This window comes from Mytilus californianus, unplaced genomic scaffold (genome assembly GCF_021869535.1).
Source record: "Mytilus californianus isolate M0D057914Y unplaced genomic scaffold, xbMytCali1.0.p SCAF_1, whole genome shotgun sequence".
Classification (NCBI taxonomy): Eukaryota; Metazoa; Mollusca; class Bivalvia; order Mytilida; family Mytilidae; genus Mytilus; species Mytilus californianus.
The window spans coordinates 19,904,874-19,920,553 of NW_026262581.1; the positions used below are offsets into that span (position 1 = coordinate 19,904,874).

The 15,680-nt window shown below is 32.1% G+C and overlaps 1 long non-coding RNA gene across 4 annotated transcripts; it reads left to right on the forward strand.

Annotated features, from left to right (window-relative positions):
- Window positions 1-231: 231 nt before the first annotated feature.
- On the forward strand, window positions 232-14,704 carry LOC127714895 (uncharacterized). 4 transcript variants are annotated; one of them, XR_007988014.1, is made up of 6 exons: window positions 232-499; window positions 5,023-5,114; window positions 6,264-6,430; window positions 9,411-9,524; window positions 10,581-10,699; window positions 14,337-14,704. It is a non-coding gene; the product is annotated as an uncharacterized LOC127714895 (long non-coding RNA). The 4 variants fall into 4 exon arrangements; XR_007988064.1 differs by lacking the exon at window positions 232-499 and adding an exon at window positions 506-616; XR_007988002.1 differs by lacking the exon at window positions 232-499 and having other exon boundaries at window positions 4,751-5,114.
- The last annotated feature ends 976 nt before the right edge of the window (window positions 14,705-15,680 follow it).

Below are 15,680 nucleotides of genomic sequence, written 5' to 3' on the forward strand. Positions count from 1 at the left end.
TTATTTAATTCTGAATGGAACAAAATGTTAATGAGTTATAAATAATATATAAATGATTGAATATTCTTTATTTAGTTTTTATTTATTCTCAATTCTTCCAGTGACATGTATATGCTCTGAGAATAATGTCTTTGCATGATTCTTCATAATTAAGTATACTCAATTATTCTCTATGATCCTTCTTTCTTTATTTTTGCTTTTCAACTATCTATATATTTTGTTTGTGTCCTTATTTAAATCCCCATTCTTGATTCCAGACTAACTCTCATATATATACGTAAATGTACGAAAGCTTGGCGCGTCGAATACGGAAACCCGGAAATCTTTTCACCGTTGTCGTTTTTATACTATGACGCAAAATCCATGGACGCTCGTCTGCTGCTGAATAATTTCATGTTTTAAAAGAATGGACAAAGATAGTCAGATAGTTGATACAAAGACCTTTGATTTTTCAAACTGATGGATCAAAAAATTATTATAAACAGATATATTGAAATGGGTTAGTAACTTACATTGTCGATTAACTGAATCCGGGGAACGAAAGTCAACGCAACGAAAGTGTTTCGTTTTGATGGATTACGTACCAACTTATTGTACTTGGAAAGCGCAATGAAATGTAAATATAATCATGCGCATTTTTAGGAAGATGCTAGTGCTATACTTTTCACGAAAAACCATTTGACTTTATCCATGTCATGCATAAAAAAACGTAGGAAGGCGTCCCAGAAAAAAAATTAAAACGTAGGAAGGCGTCCCAGAAAAAAATTAAAATAGCCTTGCAAGACGTCATAATTATTTGGACTAGTATAAACCCGAAAATCAGTCAAAGATTGGCAAAAACGGAAGCAAGTCAACTCGCCCCAAAACACCCCATTATTTTAAAATCGCTCCACTCTTGTTTAGGGAGCTACCATTTGATTATTATGGGAGAGGGGGCTTTGACGGGATTTGAAAAAAATGGAGGACAGGAGTTTTGAGTAAAAAAATAAAAGCAAGGACCGAAAAGAATGAATAATAAACTGTCAGGACAGATATTACAACTAAAAACAATGCAGGATAACTGTTCATAACATTTTCATCCTAGCCCCCCCCCCCCCCCCCCCCACCAAATCAAGTGGTAGCTCCATTCATACCAACTTGCTTGCCCCACATTAAAAAAAAATCGCCCCACTTGTGAAAAGGATTAAATCCTGTTTAATATACAATGTACTCCTGCCAACAGTGGCAACTTGCCTAACTTGGGTAAAATCCAAATGAATATAATCATGATAATATATAATAAATATATTATAAACAGATAAAGGTCTACCAACTCACCCTACATGTACTTTAAAAAAATGAAAACTTATCTACCCAGAATTAAAAAAAAAAATTGAAATTTAATATATGATCATTGTCAAGAATCAGTCCGGTCAATATTGCGCATGCGTGAATTCAGATACCCTACATGGATAAAATCGTTATATAGAAGTTATATGGAAAATAATCTTTACAAGACGATATTCAAGTTTCTTCTCAATGGTTTTCTTAGCTGCTGCGATCCCTAGAATCCTCAATGTGTCTTCTTTTTAATGATATAGATTATTTTAAAATAAAGTTTGAACTTCTTGTAAACAAATTTTGATTTTTTACAGTGATGTCAAATGGCTTACTTTTGCCGTTATTCTTACAGGAAAATGTCATTATTCGGAAGAGTGGTCAGCTTTGAAAAAATAAATTAAATACTTTTACTTATGATATACCTTAGCTGCTGCGACCAAGAAACAGATGAAAAGTTAAAGCTTAACGTGGTGTAGTTTATTTTCAAATTGGTTATTTTCTTCTTGCTCCAAATTTGATTTAAAAGTAGGCGATTTTTGTTTTTTTTTCTATCAATTTCTATTTGACAACAGGACACATCCTGTGTGTAAACAGATAACAAATTGTTATACAATCGTGTTTATACAGTCATGCTGAGACATAATATATTCCCAGAGTAATGTTATATAGTGTAAACGACATTATGTATAAACTTTATTTAGGGTTGACGGAATAGCAAAACACCATATAATTATAATTAACGTTTTTTATAATTAAAGACAAGGATTTGTATATCTCACTATACAAATCCTTGTTGAAGATGATTAGATTTTAAGTTATTTTTTGTTCCTGTTTTCACGTGGTTATAACCGAAAATTAATAAATATATCATTAGAATGCAATCAAAATCTAAAACGCATTACTTTAAATAAATGCTTGATCATCTGAATGTTTTATCAATACACAATCATATTTTTTTTCAATGGCATTAAATGGTTTCTATTCACATTAATTTTAAAAAAAAAAGAAGAAGATGTTGTATGATTGTCAATCAGACAACTGACTCGTTTTCTTGACAATCAATAGATAATCATTTTTTGAGGCAATTTTAACACGATTTGAATACACAATCATATAGGAGAACAATTCCATTTCGTCGCACTTTAAAGAGTGCATAATAAACCCATTTAGAATACTTCACGAATTCGACCACTTGATACGGCAAGATGAAATCTAATAATATATTTTACATCAAACCGAGTTTCTGTTATTTAATTTCTTGAAACTAAATACACGAATAATAATATGTGCGCACAATAAATTGGAAAGTTTGCACCTTTCAAGACCCGTTAAAAAGTTTTGAAATTCATTCATTACTCAAATTGTACATTCGCCGTCAAAAAGGAACATGTTGATGACAAAAATAATTAAAACGAAAAGTGTATAAAATGAAAAAAAAAAAAAACAAAAAAAAACTACTTTTTATTAAATTCCCTTTGTCAATTTTTTATCACTAGCTTTTCATCTCAAATAAAATTTATTGAATCGAAACAATATTAAATAAAAAATCAATAATTTCTTCACAAAACGGTAAAAATTGTTAGCTTTGAACAGGTACTTGTACATGTATGACAATTAACATGTCAGCTTCAGGGTATATACAAGATAATAGAGGGTTCTGTAAGCTTTAACTGAATAACTTGGCTATCATAATGTATGAAAAGCTTTTAACCCCCCGTTCCTTCATAAATAATGGTTTAACCAGAGCTATATGTATGGCTCTGGTTTAACTTAGAAGTAAATACAATGATTTACAAAATAAGACGATGTGGTAAAATTGGCAATGAGACAACTTGTCACCATAGACAAAAGGACGTGGTTGAAAGCATGCAACTATAAGTTACTGTACGGCCTCTTATCAAAGAGCTAAACCCATATCGTATAGTAAGCTTTGTAGGATATAATTGAGAATTGAAACGGGAAATGTGTTAAAAGAGACAACAACCTGACCAAAGAGCAGAAAACAGCCTAAAGCCACCATTGGGTCTTCAACGCAGGGCGAGAATATCCCGCACCCGCAGGAGGGCTTCAGCTGGCCCCTACACAATAATGTATACTAGTTCGGCGAAAAGAACGCCACACCAAACTCCGAAACATATAAATGAACCAAAATTTAAAAAAAACACACACAAAGGCTAGAGGTTCCTGACCTGGGATAGGCGCAAAAATGCGACGGGGTTATACATGTTTTGACATATCTCATGTTAATTGTCGAAACAATTAAAACGGGGAAAAAAACAACGAACTAGTTTATGCTAAAACAATAACAACAAGAAAATAAATATTTCAGACAGCAAGAAACGACAACCACATAATCACAAGTAATTTGTTCCTGACTTAAAACAGAACTATAAACCGTGGCATGCGGCGGGGTTAAACATGCTTGTAAGTGCTCAAATCTATCTTAATCCCACTGAACCTAGGGCAGTGGTATAAAAGCACAACACAAGACCAAACTGTTGAAATTAGTAGGAAAAGGCTTCCTTGTCAGATAGGCACGAAAAAATTATCTACAGAAGACAAAAGATCTAAAGTACCGATCTGAAGATAAATTATCTACCAGTACACATCCAACATACATATAAAAATAAAGAGATGTGGTATGATTGCCAATAAGACAACTATCCACCAAAGTTCAAATGAAGTGGACGTAATCAATTATAGGCAACCGTACGGCCTTCAACAATGAGAAAAATGCATACCGTATAGTCGGCTATAAAAGGCCCCAATATGAAAAATATGAAACTATTCAATTGAGAAAACTAAAGACCTATTTTATAAAAAAACAATTTACGAAAAACAAATATGACAGACATTAACCAGCAACAGTTCATTTAACTCGAGGAATTGTGCTGTTATCCTCACTCAATGTATACTGTTAAATTCAATAATTATGAACTGTCAATGGATGTTTAAAATTAAATAAAATGACAGACATTCCGAATTCTCGAGGTACCCCTTTTATATATATATAAAAAAGAACCGTAAGACAACGGCTTTTCGGCCAATTATATGTGAAATAGTTGAACTAAAATTTCAATTACATTTCAGTCAGTTTGATGCTCAATTCATTTTGAATAAGAATATCTATTTTTATTTATATGCATTTTTCATTTACCAATTTGGTTAAAACATCTCATGCCGTTTCAATGTTTCAACTGGGACTAATACACTAATTCAGTAGTCCCAGGTTTCAACAAAGATCGATTAGGAACTCCGGCCTTCAATTAATTTTACAAACTACACCAAAATACAGAAAACATGATTCAAAATTATTTTATCGATAACATCTGGTATTGGTTTTCAATGAAGTTATCTTTACAGACCAGCGGGTGTTTAACCCATTAATTGTGCGTCTTATCGCATATGTCGAATTGGCAAGTGACCCCATATGGAGCGAGGACGGGTTATCGTCCTTGTCGATACAAATAATTGTTTTCAAATTGGGTTATCTCCCTTAAACCGGACAGATTCTTGGCAATGATTTATTGAATTTAAATGATGTTTCACTTCTTAAAATATAATTGTAGATTCATTATTTACTATTATTTAATTTATGTATTTATTGGAAAATAACTTTATTCTTGCATTAGCTTAGTTATTTGCAAAATAATTGCAAAGAAACCTGTTAATTGTATCATAATCTATCTGATTGTTTTTTAGCCGACTCAAAATCATGCTGTTAATTAGGGCCCCCTGTTGTACATGTACTTAGGAATCGGACACCTCCAGAAGATGAAAGATCTACTTTACATGTACGTAATGTAAATATAAAAATAAGAAAATGTGGTATGATTGCCAATGAGAAAAGAGAGGAATTGGTAAAAGTCCGTGAAAATTCACTTGTTTTCCAATCCTAATAAAACTGTCATATTGTAATGTTTAAATAACCTTATTATTTTCAAAATAAAATCTTGTTTACACTAATGAGAAAAGACAACTCTCCATCAGAGATCAAATGACATCAAAGTTAACAACTAGAGGTCACTGTACATCCTTCAACAATGAGCAAACCCCATACCATATAGTCAGCTATAAAAGACCCCAAATGAAAATGACAAATTTGTAAAATAATTCAAACAAGAAAACTAGCAGACTAATTTATATACAAAACAAAGAACAAAAAAAACAAAATATGATACACAGCAACAAATGACAAACTGAACCACTGAATTACAGACTCCTGACATGGGACAGGCACATACATACAAATATGTACAGGATGGGGTGGGGCTAGACTAGTAGTTTGTGGTGCCGAACCCACCTCCTAACCTGGTATATTGATGTTAAAAGGGCTTAACTCGTCAGATCTATACAAAGTAGAAAGACATCTAACAAAACCACACACAAGACGTGGTGGGTACTTACACATCCCCACAACAAAAAAGACCAAGTTCAGATCTGAGAGTACTCCCAGTTACTAACACCTAGTTCAAAGCCAAAAACAAAGTACATTGTACATGTACAATGTATTTACCACCAAACCTTGCCTGGTTTAGTCCATTTCTCAGATACTACCTTATATAAAATAGTCCAACTTTTGGTGTAATTTAAACAACTTTGAATGACTTAAAATTTCAAAGTATCATGATTATTAATAACTTAATCCCCAAAGATTGGCATTTTAAATCATGACAGATTCAGAGATCCTGTAATATATACTGTACATGTAATCACTTTTGTTCATCCCTTCATTCAAGGGTCATATGGAATTTATATGATGGATTAGAACATTAATAAAATGATTAAATACTTTTTTGTAGTCATTTTTTTTTCAGGGAAAGTTTGTTGGTCTAGTTTTAAAAGATCAAAGCAAGCCAATTTTGCCAGATCAAAATATTAAAGGCAATTTTGGCAGATACATTGTATTATAACTTCATTTTATTAAACATTATTTATTTTAGCTTTTTCAATGAAATTACAATTACTTTGAGAAGTAGGAGAAGCTAAGCAACAGGACAGAATTCATTTGAGGCATTGCTTTCTAGATTATATAGTGGAGTCATAGATTGTCCTATTGATTTATGTGGATATGAGGAGCAGTAGTCAATGAATAATTTTGTGATGAGAGGTATGTAATGAAAATGATAACTATGTTTGAATAATTTTTTCTTGTCAGGCTCTGTACATGCAGTTTCGAAGATTTTTTTAAAAGTTTGAGGTCAAAGAGTTTAAAAGTTTGATTCTTGTAATGTTGTGGGCAAGTTCGAAAATTATCCATGTTAGAAGTGACAAATTTTTTTTTTTTACAGGTCATTTTTATAGAAAATTGCATTCAAAGCTCTCTTAATCGCTTGTTCTTTTTTGTCTAGCCACAACAGTTATGAAGCTGTGACTTAGGCATGCTGTTTTCAATAGAGGCATAGTCGTAAAAAAAATGTTGATATTCATGATGAGGTCAGTTTAAGGAAACCAAGAAATAAAACCTTTGCACCTTTTGTTGGCGGTATACCATCTTTTCCGCAAGTTCATTGTTTTCTGTTTAGTATTAAATTTATAATTAAGATTTATTATTACATCGGTGATCCGTTTATTTGGCAATTTATACAGGAATAATGTCACTTTGAAATGTATGAGTTAGAAAGTAAGTGCTATTAAAATTTAGGTTTACAGAAGTTATTCCGTGGAAATATATATTGTTTAATGTAATGAAAATTGCATTGCAAGCAATCCCAAACAGGTCTACATTTCTTTTAGATTATTTATGAAAATGTTTAAAAGAACAACCATATTGTATACTACAGCAAAAAAGTTTTGAGGTCGTATATTGCTATCAACTCGTTCGAAGACATTTGGTTTCCGGACAATAACTTCAGTTTAAGTGTATGAATGTCTATGAAATTAGATTTAAAGGTTCAATACCACAAAAGGAAGGTTGGGATTATTTTTGGCGTCATGGTTCAACCAGTGTAGGAATTAGGGGCCAAAAAAGGCCCAAATCAAGCATTTTTCTAAATTCAGGACAATAACTTGTTTATAAGTATATTAATTGCTATGAAATTGTACCACAAGTAGAAGGTTAAGTTTCATTTTGGGGGTATTTGCCCAAACCATTCAGGAATTAGAGACCAAAAAGGGTCTAAAACAAGCATTGTCAGACTGGCCTATATTATTAATTGATCATGATAAGTTGTTCTCGTTTAGAATACATAAAATATTTGCCTCTGGACATTAAAATAAGAAAAAAAGTCAATCAATTTATGTTTTTGCATTATCAGAATGAGTTTGCAAATATATAACAATTAAATTATGTTGTATCCTTGGAGCTTTTTCAATGACCTAGCATATAAATATAAAAAGATGAGGTATGATCCTCAATGTGACAACTATCAATTAATAGACCAAAGGACAAAGATGTAAACATTTACTGGTCAATGTACAGCCTTAAACAATGAACAAAAATCAATACAATAAAGTAACTTTCAAGGATGAAAAATATAAACTACATACAGTAATGGCAGACAGCAAACAACATAAGAACCAACTTTCAAAATTAGCCAAAAAGGACTGGATTCATCAATAGGTCTTATAATAAAAAAGGTGCAAAAAACATGTTTTCCCAAACTAAAATATCTATCAGTTTACATTCAACAGATTTAGTGTAACAATGTTTCACAGTTTGTCATTTTATGCAGTCTTAAGAAAAGTATGACTGTGTAATGTCAAAATATTCAATATATCAAAAGGGTATAAAACCTATTTCTCAATGCAAGTATGCAAGGATGTACAGACAGACAAGTGTAAAACTTGATGCCCCCTCCGTTACAACAAGGGCATAAAAAAGAGATGCACAATGGGACTATGTCGGAAGTTTTAATAAATTATGAATTACATGTTTATGCAGAAAAAACACATACAAATGTGTGTTCTTGTGTGCAGATATAACTAATTCCATGTCATAATTCCATGTATGTTTGACAAAGTTGTTGATATCCAAAAAACATTAAAAAACTTTAAATGGGGATTTTCCAGTTTTGGGACAATAACTCAAAATGTGTTCACCAAATGGCAAGAAACTTTTGTGACTTGTTTGTATCTATTGACATGAGCTCCCTTTGGATTTTTATAAATTTAAGATTTTATGTTTCCAAGTTGTGGGGTTATATTCATTTAAAAAAGAGAGATTTTCCAGTTTTCAGACAATAACTCAAAAATGCTTACAGCAGTTTTCATAAAACTTTGGTGAATTGTTTATATTTATTGTCATAAGCTCCCTTTTGGTTTTTATTAATTTTAGATTTTATGTTTCAGAGTTATGTGATTTTATTCATAAAAAAGGGGGATTTTCATATTTCAGACAATGCTTTGAGCAGTTATCATGAAACTTTGGTGACTGGTTTATATCTATTAAGATAACCTCCCTTTAGTTTTTCATGAATGTCTGATTATGACATTGAAAAGTTATTGAACTTTATTCTTTGAATAAGCGATTGGTGTATCATGTGCTCATGGTGCAGCTGTCTATTTATTTTGGGCCAGGTTTTCAAATTGGTCTACATGCAGGGGTTAAAATTTGCATTAAAAAATGAAAGGTCCTGGACTATTTGAAATTTTCAGTCCAGTGAAAGGTCCTCCATTTTTTTTGTCAACATTGAAACCATTCTGAAGCGTACGAAAGGTATAAATAAAATGTACTTCTAGAATTTTATGTTTGACATCATGAGTATGCATATGACGTCACATTGTTTAGTTGCTAAAGACAATGCAAAATATATGTTAAATGGTATTTATTTTAATATGCTGCATTAGAAAGTAGATAACTGTATTGTATTTTAAGCTTGGCCTTCATTAAGCTTGATTTTACCATAGGCGGATCCAGGGGGGGGTAAAAATTTGGTTGATTATATAGGGAATCACTGAAGCATGACTGGAGTGGCCCCCCCCCCCCCCTTTTAGTTATAAAAAGTTCTGGATCCGCCACTGTTTACTGTCACATCACTAGGTAAATACAGAATTCTCCTAAATGGATAATTGTTTGCAAAACTCTTTGAATACTTATTATAGTCTTGCATCCACATGCTATTGATAAAGTACTGTTTTCTCCCTTTCAGCTGTACATTGTATTACAACAAATGGAAAGAGGAGTTGACTATTGATAGTGACTAATAATGGACTGGAGTAACCTAGGGTCCAATGACTCCATGCCTGACAGTCCATGTGTACATGTATGTCAACAGCCAATTCTAAGTAACCTTAAACATATATATACAAAAGACCTAAAATAATAGTATGTGCATCTATGGGAGACTTATATGTCACTGTTATCACACAGTGTTGTGTGGCTTCATTACTGATTAGAGACTAATCAGATTATCCTTTACTTTAAGTTCAAATATAATGTACATGTACTCAATGATTATGACTTGCCTTCATTAACTTGTAATAATTATGATGCAGGATCCAACAAAAGTATTTTTTTTTTACCTACATTTTATGCATCGGTCTCGCTGATTTTTTAAGTACCTTGTAAATGTATATGGATATATGTATGAATTTAGTTGTAATACTTAGTTTTGAGCCTTGCACATATATACATCATTGTACATTGTCATAGAAGTTAAAATTACTTTGATCGCTGTCAGACAATGACAGAGTGTTTTGAAAATTGCTTCATTATGTTGATCAGATTACCTTATTTAATCATAAAATGTTATTGTCACAGATTGAAATTTTTAGTATTTTATAAATAAGGTCTTACAATGTATGGTAGGATTGTCAATGAGAAAACATTCCATTAGTCAAAGAGGATGTAAAAAAATTTAGGTCACTGTATGACTTTCAACAATGAACAAAACCATACTACTGTAAAGCAGAAATTTTCGTGGAGGATTTAATTTCGTTTATTTCGTGGAAAGAATATATCCACGAAATTAAAACCCCCACGAAAATTTAACCTACATATAATATCACTTCCATTTACTGGAAACCACGAAATGAAATCTTGTAAAGAGACAAAACCACGAAATTTTAACCCCACGAAAATTAATGTTTCTACAGTATATAGTCAGCTGTAAAAGATCCTGACAAAGTGAGCAACAATCCAATCCAAAAAACTAGTGATGTTCCAATTACCATGTGCAGTATTGGTTATAATATAAAAATATCACTTGTTTTCTCTCTCTTTGCCAAGGGATAACTGTATTCCTAATTTATTCTTATTGGAAAGCAGACTGCATCAGGTTAAGATTTTATATGATAATCACAGGAATTTTAATTTTCAGAATTAGCTCCTCAGATGTAAGTGGAAGGGAAGCTATATACATTATATGTTTAAATGAAATTAACAACAGGATTAGATATTGAGGAGATCCTATAGCTACAGTATATATAAATGTAACTGGTATGTATTTGTTACAGTATTTAATTTCCAAATGGTATAACAAAAATACTGAATTCCAAGGCAATTTCAAAAAAATCGTAAGGGTTCCGCAGAACCCAGTGTCTTGCCAACTTTTGCTGTTAATTGCATCATTTTCTCATCACTTGGCGTCCGTCGTCGTCTGTTAACTTTTACAAAAATCTTCTCTGAAACTATTAGGCCAAATAAAACCAAACTTGGCCTAAATCATCCCTAGGGTATCTAGTTTTAAAAAATGTATCCATTGACCCTGGCCATCAACCAAGATGGCCAATATTGCTAAAAATAGAACATGGGGGTAAAATGCAGTTTTTGGCTTCTATCTTTGAAACCAAAGCATTTAGAGCAAATCTGACATGGGGTAAAAATGTTCATCAGGTGAATATCTATCTCTGTTGAATTTTCAGACGCATCAGACAACCCGTTGTTGGGTTGCTGCCCCTGAATTGGTAATTTTAAGAATTTTTTTTTCAATTTTTATACGACCACAAAAAATTATTGGTATCACGTTGTCGTCGTCGTCGCCCAAAGACACTTGGTTTCCGGACAATAACTTTAGTATTAGTAAATAGAAATCTATGAAAATTAAACATAAGGTTTATAACCACAAAAGGAAGGTTGGGATTGATTTTGGGGGTTATGGTCCCAACAGTTTAGGAATTAGGGGCCCAAATAAGCATTTTTCTAGTTTCATGACAATAACTTGTGGAACAGTGTATGGATCTCTCTGAAATTATACTACAAGTTTCCATACCACAAAGGGATGGTTAGGATTGGCTTTGGGGGGTTATGGCTCAAACCCTTTAGGAATTGGGGGCAAAAAAGTGAGAAAAAACAAGGGTGTCCTGGTTAATGGACAATTACTTAAGTACAAATTACAGTGTAAGGGAGGTAATTCAAATACATCTTGGAAATTTGAATTGAAATTATGACCATAACTGAGGGAAAGTTTTTTTTTTTTGGAAAAAGGGGGGGGAGGGACAATTTTTTTTCCTCAAGATTTCAGAACTCAAAATCAAAAAGAAAATCCTTCAAATTTATTTTTTTTTTTTAAAAGGGGATGGAAGTCAATTCGCAACAGCATAGTGTATTACACAAAAGCAAAATTTTGAATATAAATTCAAATCATATAACCAATTCTAAGTTCTTTGACTACAGTTATTCTGTGTCAGAAACCTATTATGTGTCAAATATTGAATTGCAATCCAAATTCAGACCTGTATCAAGCGCGAATATTGTGTTCATATTTGCCCCAACTGTTCAGGGTTGGACCTCTGTGGTCATATCCAGCTGCGCTCGGCAAAGCAATTTATTGGTTATTATCTTGAACATTATAATAGAGATAAACTGTAAACAGCAATAATGTTCAGCAAAATAAGATTCACAAATAAGTCAACAGGATCAAAATGGTCAATTGAACCCATAAGGAGTTATTGCACTTTAAAGTCAAATTTAACAATTTTTTCGTAAATTTTTGTAATCTTTTACAAAAGTCTTTTCCTGAAACAACTGAGACAAATTTAACCAAACTTGGCCATAATAAGCATTAGGGTATCTAGTTTAAAAATAGAACATAGGGGGAATAATGCAGTTTTTGACTTATATCTTTGAAACTAAAGCAAAAGTATATCGGTTGCATTATTTCATGCATCAATTGTAAAATAAAAAAATATCAGGTGAGCGACACAGGCTCCTTGGAGCTTTTAGTTGGTATTGTAATTTAAATGAGGTTAAGACATGTAAGAAAGGGGCTTGAAAAATGAGGAATTGTGTTTCTACAAGCACTTAGTAATCTAGATCTATAATACTAAAATAACAAGGTCCAATTTGTGAGCCGGCATGACATAAAAATGACGATTCAAAGAATTCAACTTTATTTATAACTTATATATATAGGACAATGGTGTTGATTAAAAATTACACCATTCCAGGGCCATTTGTTTTCCACATAATTATTACTACAGATAATAAACAAGTTCTGGGTCGAAGGGTTCAAAAAGAAAGATTTTGAAAGCAGAGAAAACTGTGCACCTAATGACCAGCATGACATTATTAGATGACAAAACGAAAAATCTTAAAATTCAGGCTAAAAATAAGGCTACGGTACTTTGCTTCAGTCACAACACCATGATGTCCCGGAGTATTCTAGTATATATTATATATACAGGTAATGTGTAGTACACATGCATGAATAGAGTTAGTTTTCATTATTACGGTAATTTATGTTGATAAAAATGAGAATATGTAGTATTATTGCCAATGAGACAACTATCCACCAGAGTCCAAATGACTGAATGTTAGCAACTATAGATCACTGTATGAACAGCTTTCAACAATGAGCAAAACTGATACTGCATCTAGCAAGCTATAAAAGGTCTTGAAATTACAGATGTAATACAATTCCAATTTACGTAAAAGACATTAAACGAAAAATAAATATGATAAACAACAACTATTATATTCCACTCCAGTTGTTCACACGATATATATATATATATATATATGTAAGTTTGGTAAATCATTGGAGATTAAATTGATGTTATCATTTTTTGCCTGATTGGTAATCCAATATTTGATGTATGTTTTACAAAAAATATATGCTGTTTTTGTCTCGCTTGACGGAGTCAAAAAGCGAGGCATAGGTATGCTGTTTCTGGCGTTGGTGACGACAGCGGCGTCAACAATGTATTAGTTTGTGATTAGGTCTAGTTTATAGTGAACCACAAGTAGTAAGTCGAAGATATTTGGTATGCAGTTGTATTAGTATTGGCACATCTCATTACCATGGAGATTATTTGGCCCCGCCCCCTCAGTTATGGTTTATTGACTTAATTTGAAATTCTTGCTTAGTCTTCATGTATTAGTTTGTGATTAGGTCAGTTTATGGAGAACCACTAGTGGTAAGTTAATTATGATTGGTATGCAGTTGTATAAGCATTGGCATATCTCATTTCCATGGAGATTATTTGGCCCCACCCTCTCAGTCATGGTCTATTGACTTTTAAATTTTTGCTTAGTTTTCATGTATTAGTTTTTGACTAGGTCAGTTTATGGGGAACCACTTGTGGTAAGTTCATGATAATTGGTATGCAGTTAAATACGCATTGGCATATCTCATTTCCATGAAGATTATTTGGCCCTGCCCCCTCAGTCATGGTCTATTGACTTTGAAACTTTTGCTTAGTTTTCATGTATTAGTTTGTGATTAGGTCGGCTTATGGGAAACCACTAGTGGTAAGTCAATGATATTTGGTATGCAATTGTATTAGCATTGGCACATCTCATTACCATGGAGATTATTTCCCCCCCCCCCCCTCAGTTATCGTTTATTGACTTTAAAATTTTCTTAGTTTACATGTATTAGTTTGTGTTTAGGTTTTTTAAAGGGAACTACTTATGATAAGTCAATGGTATTTGGTATGCGTTGTATTAGCATTGGCACATCTAATTTCCATGGAGATTGTTTAGCCATGTACCTTTAGTCATGGTTCATTGACTTTGAATATTTGCAAATCTTACATGTTAAAGTGTTGCTATTTTAATTTCAACATTTGCATTATCGAAATTACTAAAAAGCAAGACATATCTCTGTGATTACAGTTTATTTTTTTTATTACAGCAACTGTATTCCAAGAGTCTGATGGCTGATAATGTATTACAGGATTTTATCATTCAAGCAACATCTTAGAAGGATAAGTGCAAATGTATGAAGGAAGCCTTGGGTACAAATAGCAATTACAGCAATTACATGCAGGAGAGAACTCTTAACATTACTAACAGACATGTAGTCATTATATGGGAGTAGTGTATTCAAGAAATCTAAAACACATGGAATTAAATATCGTGTATATTTTTTCAACCACAAGTACTCTCAGAATATAATACAATTCAAATTCAAATTATTGTGCCAACATGACAATTACAGTCTAAAAATGGAAAATGCATGTTTTAAACTGATTTTTATATAAATATTTGAAATAACAAGAATTTTTAGTTTATTGTGCAGCCAAACTTTGAGATCTTCTAATGGTATATGCCTGTTGTTTGTCAACATTTGTTTTCTTTTTGCCTTAACCTTAAGATTGGTGTTAAATGAAAAACTGAAATAGATATATGAAATAAGAAGGAAATGGTTGTAAATAACAGCAAGACTTTCAATATGGTATATCAAAATATATTTCACAGAACTTTCTATTTCAGTTTATTAATACAATGAGATATGAGGTATAAATAAATCAGACAGCTACACAACAAAAACACATGAAAGGCATTAAGGTGCTAACATACAGTCCTCAACAATGAACAGGTGTCTAAACAATGTCATGATCTACTTAATTAACCAGAGTCTATACCAATCAAAGAGCTGCCATCAACACCAAATTCTTTATATATTTTTTTTTATTAGGATGAGACTTAGACAACCACTGAAAAGGTTCCTGGCTTGAAACAGGCACAGGAATATGTGGCAGGGTGAAATACTTTTTTTCTTCAAAACTTTCAAAAGAAAAATTGGCATCTTTTGCAAGTAAAACTATTTCCATAATGGGATTGGATTGTCTCATGGCTGATAACCACAAAATGACTTGTACATACATATTAAAAATGAAATATATATTAGTGCATACATATTCTATAAATGAATCACCAATCCTTACATGACTTTTAAAAAAAGTATTGAGACTTGAACATAACCGAAAAAATTCTAGGAGTGAACTAAGGTGACCTGGATATTTGCTTGCCTTCTTTGTTTTATTGCATCTTATCTCTTGCATTGGAGATATTGTGAGTTGGGAGTTGATAGATAAATATTTTTTGTATTGTTTAGGATCAAGAAAGTAAAATATAATGGAAGTATGAACACATAGTCAAGACCAAGAAGAATATTTATATATCAAAATAGAATGTGTACTAGATTAGCATTAACTTATCTAAAATATGCTCAAATACTGTGAATTTGTGTGAT